We start from the raw sequence: 13,728 nt of genomic DNA on the forward strand, positions 1-13,728 counted from the left end.
AAAAATACTTATGTTAGGAGATGTCTTTGAATTGTCCTATTTCATACTGGCTTCAGGTCTAATGTATACAAGCTGTTTCTTACTGCTATTTCTTCACTATGCTCAAACAAGCAGCAGAGGGCACAGCTCCCTGCTGAAGCCCTCTCAAGCTGGAGGTTGTGTGACTGCCTCATTCTGCTTAAAACCTTTTCTGAAACGTTTCTAAAATGTATCAGAAGAGATGTTTTGATTAAAACGCTGCAGTTTCCACAGTCAGTAATACCCCTGAAAGAATGTGCTTCCCTTTAGCCAACAGTTAATTCTGTACAAAATCATAAGGTTTAGTTATGCCTAATGCAACTTCCAGAATACATCTGTTACCACAGACTACTTTAAGTACTTGTTTACATACTGTTTTGTACAGAACTCCAAAAATTGTGTATGTTTGGTTACCTTTGGCAAATATCTGCTCCTTACATACAGTCTGAATTTATTCAGAAGCACTAGGAGTAATACTTGGCAAAGCTGTATTCAAACTGATCAGCAGCTCCAATTAAAGGGTCCAACGAAATCCTCAAAATATATCATTCAGGTAATAATTTTCACCAGTTTCATGGCACACAAATGTGATTTTCAGCTTCTGGCCCCAGTGGATTGTTTTGGGTCCGTGGATTCTTTTCAAGGTGAAAGACAATTAAGAGCAAGCTTACTTTCAGTAGGCTTTGATTTTCTCTGTGTTGGTAAATGTTTAAGCATCTGGAAATCAAAGAACTGAAAACCCCTAATGTAGAGCAAGTAAAATATATCATCATAGCAGTCTGTCTTTCTCTTTCATATATTGTATCTATAAACCAGATTAAGTCTGTTGCTGCTAGGTATGCTTCTTACATATTAAGGTACAGAATTAAAACAAAAAAATTAAACATAGGACTACCCATCACTTCTGACACAGCTTGTTTAATGCTGTGCCAATATAACTGCAAATAATAATTTTTTTATTTATCACCATGCAATGTCCATCTATAAATCTGTTCTGATATCTGTATGTATCAGTTGCAGTTCAATATATTCCCTGAATCTGAGTTGCATAATGACATTTATAAAGTTTTGATGACATTTACTAGAAAATATGGATTACATAAGCTCACTTAACACTTGATACAAGAAAAGATTATGCATACTCCATCAGCTGGACACAATTTTTTTTCCATGCTTCAGACTTTGGCTGTCCTCATAACTGGGATAGGGAGTTATAGGACAGACAGTTTCATAATTTATAGGTCTGCCAACAAATATGAATAAAGAAATCTTTTATCTTTCACCACTTAAAATAAATGCCTAGTTAGTATTAAAAACTAAAACTGTATCCTGTAGCAGATAAACCTCCGCAGTTAAGCTGACACATTTCCCCTCACGAAGAGAGGCCAGGTTTGATCTTATCCACAATAACCAGCTGTGCATAGACAAAGTAAAATGTATCTTTCCCATTAGCAAAGCCTGGTGCGGGAAGCAGGTGAAAGGTAACGTGAGAAAATATCTTGTTCACAACCACTGGGGTCCTAATTTCTCACACCTTTATGCCACAGGCCAATATTTACTATGTCTTATTTTATTTTTGAATCCTTATCTCTTGCACGCTACTCAATACTTTTCACAAGAATAGACAGAGCTTCCTCAGACCAAGCAATGCCTGATGGCGTGGAAGCATCCTCCTTTTAGCTCAGTCCAAAACTTTCATAACTTCGCGATTTCCTTCCACTAATTTATTTACGATAGCTATAAGGGAAGATTATCTAATACAGCTTATTTAATTTTGACCAGAGCATTGAAAATAACAATATCTTAATTCTTTGTAAACATCAACTAAATAGGATCACTATGAGACCTAGTGAAACATTTTTTAAACTTTTTGTAGGATTTTTTCACAAATCAATTCATTATCAAGGTACATAGTATTTGGTACTTGAAAAATGAAAAAAAAAAAATTCCTTTGAATATTCTTGTAATTTAACGTTTTTCCAAAGAGCTTTTTGTGTTCTGCTTTTTCTTTTTTTTGGTTTGGTTTTTTTTTTTTTTTTTTTTTTTTTTTTGGTTTGGTTTCTTTCTGTCCAGTGTCCTTAAAATAAGACTTTTTACGTTCATTCCTATACTATGTTCACTTTTAATTTCATACTTGCAAATAAGGTCATTAGGTGTCCTGCTATGCAGAAAGTTAGAAACATCTATAGTGGTTTACACTTGCAGAGCTATAGACATCAAAACTTTGTCCACACTCATCTGCGAAGCCAGGGATCCACTTCTATTTATATTTTGAAGGCTTTGCCAAGGATATCACATTTCTTTCATCCCAGTTTCCTGGAAAGGTGCTAACACTTTCCCTGCAGAGTGTGGATAGCCTAAAGTGTTTAGGCAGTACTTAGTGGCTGATGGAATACAGCTTATTAACTATCCATGGTTAACCATCCAGCTGCCTGTGCTGCTGGGTCATCTTTTGTAGTTGCTGTCTTGCAATTTAATCCCACAATTCTAGTGCATTTGTATAACGTGACAATGTCTGGACTACAAGTACACTAGAGGAATGCACAAGAGCCACAGAAATAGTTATAAAGTGCTTTGAATCAAATTGTCTATCATATTGTCAGGTAGGAGAGGGAACTGAAAGAAGTCACCCAAATGTCAAGTGCTGTGCAACAAGTGGTAAGATATGAGCCACCCTTCCTAAGTTGCATCACCTTAGTTCCTGGGACTTTGTTTAAAGTCAAAGCTAATTTCTTTGTCATCTGCAGAAAAGCTAATGATACAGCCACATTGTAACTTCAAGAATTAAAATATGTGCTAAGTCTATTCAAAGAAATACTGTATTCTTTTCCTTTGAATGCTGATTCATGAGCTCTTCGTGAGCTCAAGAGCTCCTTCATAACATTAATCTTACTCTCCACATTCACACAGAAAAAAAAAAAAATTGGTTTTGACAGGCTTTAATTTAAAATTGTAAGAACAGCTTATACTTTAATTAAGAAATACTAGTAATTAAGTATTTTAGCAGTAGTAATAGGGTTGTAGTTAAAAGCTGAAACTTCAGGAGGTATAGAAGGGTGAAATATAGATGGGAGAAATCATAAACCAGTTGTGTTGGGTTTCAAGAAGCAAACCAGTTGTTATGTCAGTCACACACTGTCTGCTGCATTTTAGTCGGTGGTCTAGAATTACTCTAAAGCCTGGCTGATGAGACAGTAAAAAGGTCACAATTATAAAATCTTGGCTCCTCTTCCAAGAGATCATTTTACTGACTCTCTGCCATGCTCACCTCGCGTGGAAAGAATATCTTTCATAGTCAGAAAATTGACATTGATTATCTGATCAAGCAAAAGATACTGTGGATATTTTTCCACATTATGTTCCCATTGCATCTGTATAACAAGTCAAGATTTATATTTCCTTTGCCTATTATTCCTAAAATTTGATTCCCTTCTCTGTTAGAACGTTCAAAATTATCTTGTCCTACTCTGTTGTGTTTTTTGTCACTGAATTTCTTCATATTATGTTGCACCCTCTTTTTCACTCAAACCATAAACACAATTTCAGATCTCTGTAGATTACTCCTAACTAGTCACTTGGGGGTTTTTTTGTGGTCCAGCCATTGTTCTTAACACCTGACAGAAGGTTTTTGATATTATCTATATTAACTCACAGTGACCAACACTGCCTACAGATGACTGATCAGAAAAGGAACTGAGGAATCTCTGGCTCTTTCACTCTGCTGTGAGTGTGAACAACTGCAGAGGATTTGGTGCTGTGGCTGTCATAGGAATGAAGGAATTTATCCTTTATTATTCCAAAGCAATGATGATAATTGACATCAGATCTGGTCAAAAGTCAGGGTTTCTCTTCTGCAAGAAACACAGTCTATTTCAAAACAGTTCTTTAAAGAATTTATACATTTTACTGATGCCTGATAAATCCCTCCCCAAATATGTTTGAAAGAGTTCAGATCCTTAAAGTGAAAAACTTTTGAGCCATGAATATCTTTGTCCCAAAGTACGGGCCTACCTGTCCCTCCAGGACTTCTAACTATCCTAGGGGGCAGATAGGAGGCTGGGAGGTTTACATGTTCCTAATAACCTTGTAACTTGGACTTAAATCCCAAATCTTCTCATGCATCAGGAGAGAGTCTGCAAGTCCTGAGTGCCTGGTATGAAAGTAGTATTTTTGGGTGCTCCTGGGCTGCCTGCTGTATGCCTCAGTTCTCCAGAGCAGTGGATTGAATCTTTTTAGTGTCTAGTGTCAGGTTTAGTTTCTGAAGCCTCAAAACACAGTCACTGAAACCAAGCCAAGTCTGTTGCAAGTCTAAACGTGGCAGTAATTTACCACAGCAATTCCAGATCATAGCAGCCAGGACAGCAGCAGGCTCCCAGTTCCCCTTGCCCCAACAAGGTGCTGAAGGGTTGCTGCAAGCCTGGTTCCTGAGATCTTCAGACTTCCTGCTGAAGAACTGCAAGTTAACAGCAGGCCAGGTCCAGCAAACCTAGTATTTCCAGCTGATCTACTTGTTTTGCTATCTCCATTTCTCACATAATTTGCACAGGAAGTTTGCTTGAGGACCATAAATTGTGCACCCTTCGCTTCCAGGAGAAATTTCATGATGTAGTGAAACACCAATACCATCTTAGTAATCTGACTAGTAAATTGATCAGGGACTAAGCAGGTGAAGCTGTCTTTCTTTCAGCAGAAGTTGTTGGTGGTAATTTTCCCTTGAACATTTTCCATTCTGATAAAAACAACAAAAAATTCAACAGAATATTGCAATCCACCTATAACTGAGACACACCTAAAAGCTGTCATACTCCTAGGCATCAAGTTTTAGAGGTTATACCATTACTTGCACAATGGTATCTGAAATTCCTGACGTCAGCTGCGGACATCTGCAAAGGCAGATATCAGTAGTTTCCTATTACTGAGAATAGCCTGTAAGAAAAACAGGAAAATGTCAACAGGTTCCATTTTTGCAACTCAGGATGACAAGGCAATGCCTACATTTGTCTATGATAAACCTTATTTTATATAGAAATAATTACTCCATACACTCTGTTCAAATGGTTATAAATATAGATAATACAACTATTTAACAATGCTGAACTTTCCACATGTGAGGAGATTGTCAATGTTGGACACTCATTCCATCTGGATTTTGAGGATAAGGACAATCAGATTAATAAAAAGTGGATCTGGGAGGGGATATGAGAATTTTTTTTTTTTCATTCTCTTTTTCTCCAATATATATAGAAAACTACTATCTGCCTTTAAGCAGTATTTACATAGATTAGGGTATGCTTGCTAACTTTGTTATACTAGTTGGCAATAAACTTTAAGTGTCACAGGAAATTATGTTCTTTAAAATTAGGGCTTGCTGGCAAGTGTTCTTGTGTTAACGGCAAATGGACTGCCAATTTCCCAGTAGGAAATCATCAGGATAATCACTAATTTGGGGAGTAGAAGGTAAGAGGAAGGTTTCTAAACACAGTTACTCAACTGTGCTTTTTATTTTGTTATCAACATGAGGTGGGAGATTTATACATCTGTAAAAGTATAACTCCATATGAAATCATTCTGGACTAGGTTTTTTTCTTTGTTACCTTGATAACAAAAGAAGAGATTTTTTTGTGTTGGTGTGTAATACTGCAAGTGCTGCAAGAACTTCAGGAACGTATTTCTAAGCATTGTGAACAGTTACAGGTGGGAATCAATACCTATTTGTGTTCTTGTAAGCAAGGAACTAATGATAATGAACAACAAACAGTGCCAGCAACATCCAAGTACACCTGTGGCATCTCATAATCTAAATTCAGAAAACATCAAGTACCTGTAACTGTTACTTCTGTGAAGAAAGAGACCTTAAAGTACTCTCATAAATAAATTTTAGTGAGAAGTGAATTCCATGAGGTAGGACTGTTTGTTCTGCAGTTATTAAAATCCAATTACTGGTTTTGGCGAACTGCTGGTTTTCTGCATTATTTTTCCTTTTGTTTTCTTTCTGAAGTAGGTGTATTCACATGTATTTCACCTGAACTTTGGAACTGTATCAAGGAGACATGCAGATTTACTAATATCAATGCACTTATATACATACCTAGAATTAAAACCTTCAGTAACTTTGGCTCAACTGCATAAACTGTTGTGTTGAGGGTTTTTTGTTATGGTTTGTTTTGTTTTCTTTTTCCTCCAGATGTTTAAAAATTAATCTAATATCAAGATACGTTAACATGTATACATGGAGAAAATGGCTTTCAAGTTAAAAAATCTTTAAAATCTATACCTTGCTTGCCAGGAAGACTTTATTGATTGATATTTTTACCATACTTTATCTATTTGCAGTGCTGACTGGTGGACCTCTCACTGGAATATGGAAATTGAGGCAGTTTCATTCCAAAGGCCAAACTGAAGAGCAAGGATCAGAGCACACAGTGGATGGAAGGATATATGCCTGAGAGGTACAGTCAATGGAAAAATGTCAAAGCCAAGTTTTCAAAGTCTGGCCACATACATCATCCCCAGGCAAAAAGGAAAAAAAAAAAAAGCATATGTAGATAGTTTTGATTGATTGATAATTATTTTATTTTGCAAAAGCAATACCATTTCTGCATGTGCAAAGTTGAGGAAACAAATTGGGGTTTGTAATCAGTACTTATTATTCTAAATTAGATACTTGAAATAGTACTTAAATAATGAAATAGATCTGAAATGTGCAGGTATAAAAGTAAGTAGCACCTGCTAAATGTTAAAATACCAGCTGCAAAAGTACATTCAGCTTAAAACTAAATCAGCTGCTTTTTAGAGAGTTTCATCACCTAGCACATTATATTTGTAGCTGGAGCTACAAGCTACAAGCATGATGATTATTGTAAGGTGGCTTTTTTCCCCTGGATTTTCAGGAACAGCAAATAAGAAAGAAACCCAGAAGAAATTCACAAAGAAGAAGAGGTAAAAAAATGTCTAGTGAGGGCATCAGCAGCTGTCAAGTATATTAAATGGCTTCAGATAATGAAGCAAAATCTGGTTTACAAAAATTAAAACCCACCTCTAAAGTAACAGATTTTATTTGCTTTCCAGTGCCTTAGTGTCCTGCTAATAGTCATCAACATGCCAAAAACCAATACATGTTCAATCCATGTACTGTTATCTTTGGCAGCTTTCTAGATTTTAGGAACATTGCAACATGACAAACTAATGAGATGGGTTTTTAATTTAGGCATTAGGAACACACAGCCAGAAGTGTGTTCCTAATAAGAAATTTTCCCCTGTTGAGAACACTAAAGCTATCTCATTTGATGCAGCTAAGATAAGAAAGAGGTGTCTCTTTAGAATTGCTTTCTGCTGTAAAGAGATAGTGCATTTAAGTCGTGTTTAAGCAGCACATGATTAAGTGTTTATTAGTTTGCTTTGAATCAAGTTTAAAATATATTGAAACAGTAAAGATATTAAGTTGAAAAGCAATTCAGCTTTAAAAAAATAGCAGAAATTAAAAACCTGATTTAAATCAGAATTTTAAGATCATGTGCATTACATGATTATTTCCGTGTTCTGTTTCTGTATTTTAGAGTCTTCTGCCCCTATTTTAAGATGTTTTTATTTTTTTTGTGTCCATGTTGCTGTAACATTATACAAATAATCCAGGACTAGACTATTGCCATAGAATTACATAGTCGCTAAGGAATGGATAGGTGCATTCATAGATGAGAAGGCATTTAAAGAAATTATTATGATTTCCATGTTCTGTAAGTTTTGGAATTTTATATTTCACAAAAAAAAAAATTCAACACATAATATGCAACATACTAGGCTGAGCAAAGTTCCTTAAAACTCTATAAAAGCAAATACTCTCAAATGCTTGTTGAAAGATCTATTTTGAATACAAACCATCCACAGCCATGATGTTCATTGCCATGCCATCGATCTTTTTCAATGAATGGGACTATTGTGAACAAATATTGCACCATGTGTAACCAAGTGCAAAACCACATTAAATGCTGTTTAATGCATTACAGTTTTAAAGACATGGAATTAAAGGCATGCACAGGAAACTGTTAGCAATAAAGTTAGAAAAATACATGTCCCTTTGAAGCTGTGTTTTTCCACATCTCTACGTACTCACCCCTAAATTGCTTTCAGGAATACATGCAGTTTTGTCTACCCCAAGCTGAAGTCTGGATGCAAGTCCTGACAATGCCAGGGCAATTCAGCTGAACACCATAAATCTGCAGGCATTCGTTCACAAGTACGGTCTCAGTTTCACGGTCCGACCCTAAGAGTGCAGAGTGGTGTTTCTGTTTTACTCTAATTGTGTCATTTCTGTATAACAGAACCAGCAAAAATGATCCTGTAAATTGCTTTTTAGCTTTATTTCATTCTCTGGAATGCAGACAAGTATTCGAATGTAGCTGAAGCTTCCAGCAAGCCGGATGGCTTGGCAGTTGTCACTTGTCCTGAAGGTCGGTTACTGACATACTGAAAACACGTTGCTCTTCCTTTTCCTTAGAAATACTGCAGTCAGTGATGAGGACTAGGAAAAACAGGCCTTTCAGTTAAATTAGTGGACATAACTGTCTCTTATCCTGATTTAGCCCATATTGACAACTTTTCCCATGCTTCTACACCGATATTTTTACCCAAATACCCATTTCATGAGCTCCCACCTTTTGTGTTTGCTTTCCAGTCCAGTTAGAGCAACGTGAACTTTCACAGAAAGTAGTTTTGAATCGCATGTGCTATTATTATCTATCAATCAGAAAAGAAAATTCTAAATCAGAACTCAAAGAAATCCTGAACCCATGCACATATCTGTCAAAATTAACTGAGACAGGAGAAAAACAAAACAACAAACCAAAACTAAAAAACCAGCAAAACCATCTCTCTGAATGCTTTCAAAATGAATTTTAAGGATAAGAACATATGATCAAGGCAATCATATACTTCTGAACAACAGACTGTTTTTGCACTACTATTGGCATTACTCTGCCAAGCAGAAGAAAAACTTCCTGTTATTTCCTCGAAAGTCCTAAATTTTGTCTCAGAGGGTTTGCAAAGCTAAAGTAATCAGCATTTATAAAGCATATTGTTATTCTCAATTCTGTTAGAATAAAATTGTTGCTACATACTTAGGATTTTAAGTTTTCTTATTTACAGATTGGCTTATGCAAGGAAAACATGAAAGGTGTCTTGAAGGCCTTGAATTCAGTAAAGACTCAGATAAACATCATCACAGCCTAATCATGATAATATATAAAGTAGCTAAATTAAATTATAAGCAGTCTCTCATCTGCCTTTTGAACACCTCAGAATAACGCAGCTGAAAGAGGCTGTTGGGATGTGGGAGCTGAAAGCATGATTCTGGGCATAAGTTAGTGGGATCCCATAAGATATTTGTATTGTTGGTGCTCCACCATGTAGACAGCTATTGGCTCTTTGGATGGTGACTTCATCATGGTCTAGTGGAAGGTGTGCCTGCCTATGGCAGGGAGTTTAGAACAAGATGATTTTTAAGGTCCCTTCCAACCCAAACCATTCTATAATTCTGTGTTTCTATGTGGTCTTAGATGCAATTTTCCTGTCCTGCCAGAAGCTGTTGTAATCCACTATGGCATTTGGCTAGTGCTTTTACTGGAATTAATCTATATTCTTTTTGTGGTAGGCAAATTCATTTTAACAGTGAATTTTAACAGTGAGATGTACTTTAAATTTTTTAATTAGTCTTCTAAATCCTTCTGATGTACTAAGTAAATTGTGGTCATAAGAAGCAAAGTAATTGTTCAGAGTGAAATTAATCAGTATTCAGCTTTCCACAAGGAGTTTATGCAACTGTATGAGGTGTCTGTTGGTTTGGTTTTTTTTTTCAATGAAATTGCTGCTGTTAATAGCAATTACTAATGGGTTATTGTTGATGTGGCTAATAAAAATGGTTTATTTTTCTAGTTTAGCTGATATATGCCCAATTAAATTAATAAAGAAAACGCTTTGAAAAGAAACATTTGTATCAGTGCTGTGCTACCACTGTTTTATAAAAAATTGTGTGGCAATTGCTGTTTTATTTCACCTGTAGATCTAATAAAGAATTCTTAGACATATATCCATGAAAAAATAAAGCACCTTGGTCTAACCATAATACTTACAGCACCAGTTTCACTATTTCTCAAGCAGAGGAATACTTTGCAAATGACCTCAGCGGTGGCAACTGAATTACTTAATAGAGCAGTGGCAAAGGTCTGAAGAAGATAATCAGCTTCTATATAAAAAACATAAAGCATTAGAACAGGAATTAAGATTCCAGTTGACTTTGTTATGTAATTTAAATGTTATTTGACTGAAATTATGAAGTACCTTCATTAAATTATGTGACCATTATCTGTTTGGTGCTTGCAGCATGTGTTTCTACAGATACAGTTTCTCCTTTAACATTTGCATGTCTGGGATTTTCTAGTAAAAGCAGCACTGTAAACATTCACAGTTCCTCACACTTCCTCTAAATTTTCAAATCCATATTCCAAACATATCCAAAGCCAAATTGCTTTAAATGCAGAATACCACCTCTGCTGCAGTCAGTCCTCCTTTTCAGCTAACCAGTGTGTGTATCTGGCAACATGTGAAATGAATAATGAATTACTTGCCCCAGTCAAATTATCTTATACCTGGTTGGCTTGTGTACTTTTGCTGCCTTGTGCCAATAGCCTGTTAAACACAGTAACAGAAGTCAAGACTCTAACTTAACTCTATGCAATGCCTTTTTAAGAAGCTCAATAAAATCATTGCAAGACCTTTATCAACTCTGTTCCAAAACAGGTGTCACATTTATAGCTAACTTTCTGTATTTAATAGTTTTTGAGATATCACAAGCAGTTTACCCCTGAAAAAAAGGGGAGGTCATTTGGTCTTATTCTCCTAGCTTGGAACTAAAGGAAAAATTGTTAATTGAAAGTGCAGAAGAGTGAGTGTAAACTGCAGCTAAAAATGTAATACTTCAGCTTAGTTTGAGACTTCCACCTTTATGAACAAGAATCTTCCTTTTGTCAGAAAAGCTTTTTTTCTTAATATCATTCCCTGATGCAGAATCATAAACAAAATGGGAGCTCCCCCATGAACATGGGAATGAGGAGCTCAGTACTCAAAATCAGTCTCCACTTCTGTGATAATCAAAAAGCAGACAAATCAACATTTAGGCAGATACTCCTGCCACCCTCATCAGCAATGCCTATTCCTATTACCTTATTAAGCCAAGCTAGCAAAATGTTTCCTTCTATCCATAAGTTCACAAAAAGGATTACAAACAGGCTAGTAATTCTCTCAGGTAACTGATACCTTCTTAATGAGTGATCCTGAAACCACACTGCTTGTCTCTGTCTTGGGGCAACAACTGCATCATGGATGCAGCTGTGATCAGGAAAATAATAATTTTCACTCCTCTTAGTTCTCCAGAAACAAAATCTGATGGTGCTTATGGGAAAAGTGAGAACAGAGATGCTGCTGTATCAGTTTGACTGATTTCAGAAGGGGTATCTTCCTTGTGATGGCAGAGAAATAATTTAACTTCACAAAGAGATCACAACAGGCACACATTTAAGAAATAGGAACAAATCTGTTAGGCAGAACAACAGCTTCCTATACAGAGCTGTTTCATTCAGAATCTCTTTACAAAGCTTTCTAACAAGTGTCCTGAGCTATATCTTGTAATTTCTGAGATTGAGGGTGGGACTGAGCTGCTCAGGTGTGGGTTTAACCGTTTGGAGGCTTTTTGCAGGTGCGCACAAGGGTGACAGAGAGTGGGCACCTGGATCTACTGTTTTTTCAAGTTCTTCTCCAACATAAATGACTTCACCTCCTTCTTTTTTGTGTAACTCCTTCAGAAAATTACTTCAGTAAAATACAAGTGAAAATATGCAGTAGGAACAACTGTGGAAATCGAATGGACTTGATTAGGACAACCAAGGAAAAGGAAAATGTTGCTGAAAAACAGGCACAAGGATTAATGGTGTACTGCTGCCTAAGTTACAGTAATGCATTCTTGCTTCCTTGCATGCCTTACTCAAGATTTTCTGCACTAGCACAGAGCTTAAATAAAGTGCATTTATTTTTTGACTGCTGAAGCCATTAAGTCCTTTGCAATGCTCTAACAAAGAGATCACACCATAAAAGCATTTAAATAAACAAGCTATACTGTGCCACAAATTTCACCTTAGTATAGCTCAAGCCAAGTCAGGTTAATCAGTATATGTGTAAGAAAAAGACATCTGTGGGATTGTGTTCACACCAGTACAGTGTACTGTGACTAATGTCTTTAAGGGCTATCCATTGCAGCACTAAGTCAGCCAAAGGTGTAAAGTTCCTCTCAGAAGGGTGCTAAGTGAGCCCGAGTGACAATGAGGCTCCTGCTCCCATGACAGACCAAGTGTCCTTCATCACCAAGGAGTCCTGGTGGCTTCCAGATGACAAGCAAAGGGTGGTGCTGCTGTGGGGTGCTGGCCTGCTGAGGTCACGGAGCCCGAATGTGCTGTTTTGGAAGCAGTGACAGCAGCAGTACCTTCTGATCCTGCAACCTGAAACGAGCGTTTCCCTCACCATCAAGCTATCGGCACCTGATGATCTCCTTCTAGATAGCCATTACGTTCACTTCCTATTTTGTCTGTGAAGAGATACTGCTTGCATTTGCATGAATCTGTGAAATCGAGAGGCTGAAATATCTTATCCCTGATATTCATTGTATTGGGCAATGTGTAGCCTCTGCTTAATTTTCTCATAAATCCAGGGTGGAAATTTGTGAGCTGTGGAAAGCCCCAAGCTTTCCTCTCACTTCCCACCCTCAGGGGGAATTGGCTTTATTCTTCACATACCCTTGGAACAGCATTTACCACTCCTCAGGAGCTTAAATCCATGCTGCCCAAGCAAAAGAAGCCCGAGGATGACTGAGGGGCACCAAGCGTGTCGCATGCCTGGTGGCTCTTGGCATGTGGGACGACAGCTGCCAGGGTGGTGCCTCAGTAACCAGATACAGCAGGGCACGGGCAAAGCGTGTGTCTGAGAGAATGCTGCTGCACAGCATAGCCAGGGGACAGGCCTGCAGCTCTGCTGTGCATGGCCTGCACCAGGGCCTGGTTGAGCCAGGCTTACGCCTGCATAGACGAGCACTGACTTTGTCAGCATCAGGTAAGACTTTCCTAAGCAGCATTTTTGACCTTTTGGTCCAAACTCACCAGCTCTGCACAGGAATCCTGGAGGCACAAGGATGTGTTTTTTTGAGACACCACAGATTTATTTGTGGTGGTGATCTGACCTGCTCTTATTGTGACTGAAATCTTTAGCAAACTGTCTGTTGACTAAAGTTGGACAGGATAAAGCAGTGAATGAGGCTGAAAGACTGGGAAAAAATAGTTTGGAATAACAAAATCTAATGCAATAAAACCTCAACTCTACCTGGGAAATTCGATTACCAGAGCAATGCAGTAACATGAATCAATATAAAAGACTAAGTCATGCACTGCAAATACTTTTATGAATGGTACCTCTGAACATTCCCTCTCCTGCCCTGCTGTAAACATGCTCTTTTGACTGGAGTGGTGTTAATCAGGAGAGAGCTGAGGGACAGAGCAATCTGGTCATCTGGGCTGCCCCTGGAAACCCAACTGCTTCCTAACGATAAGGAGACACTAGCCCTTGGCACGCCAACAATGTGCTGTCAGGAAACATTTAGATTTACCCTTGAAAAAT

The 13,728-nt window shown here is 37.4% G+C and overlaps 1 protein-coding gene and 1 long non-coding RNA gene across 12 annotated transcripts in view; one reads left to right on the forward strand and one right to left on the reverse strand.

The window, feature by feature from the left end:
* Nucleotides 1–13,728, reverse strand: part of LOC308218240 (carbonic anhydrase 13-like) — a 55,457-nt gene that overhangs the window by 11,636 nt on the left and 30,093 nt on the right. For 2 of the 11 annotated variants that reach the window (XR_013956338.1, XR_013956339.1), the window contains exons 7-9: nt 10,143–10,255; nt 6,293–8,751; nt 4,808–4,944 (exon numbers count right to left, since the gene is read on the reverse strand). The exons of 1 other annotated variant lie outside the window; for it this stretch is intronic. The gene's annotated coding sequence lies outside the window, so the exon portion shown is untranslated. Of the gene's footprint in view, nt 1–432; nt 654–4,807; nt 4,945–6,292; nt 8,752–10,142; nt 10,256–13,728 lie in introns of all 11 variants that reach the window. 8 more of the 11 variants (XR_013956332.1, XR_013956333.1, XR_013956334.1 and 5 more) reach the window with 8 other exon arrangements.
* LOC308218243 lies at nt 5,157–7,047 on the forward strand. The gene is made up of 3 exons (XR_013956341.1): nt 5,157–5,475; nt 6,352–6,467; nt 6,909–7,047. It is a non-coding gene; the product is annotated as an uncharacterized lncRNA (long non-coding RNA).

The sequence above is a fragment of the Psittacula echo genome (genome assembly GCF_963264785.1).
Source record: "Psittacula echo genome assembly, contig: SUPER_2_unloc_1, whole genome shotgun sequence".
NCBI classification, from domain to species: Eukaryota; Metazoa; Chordata; class Aves; order Psittaciformes; family Psittacidae; genus Psittacula; species Psittacula echo.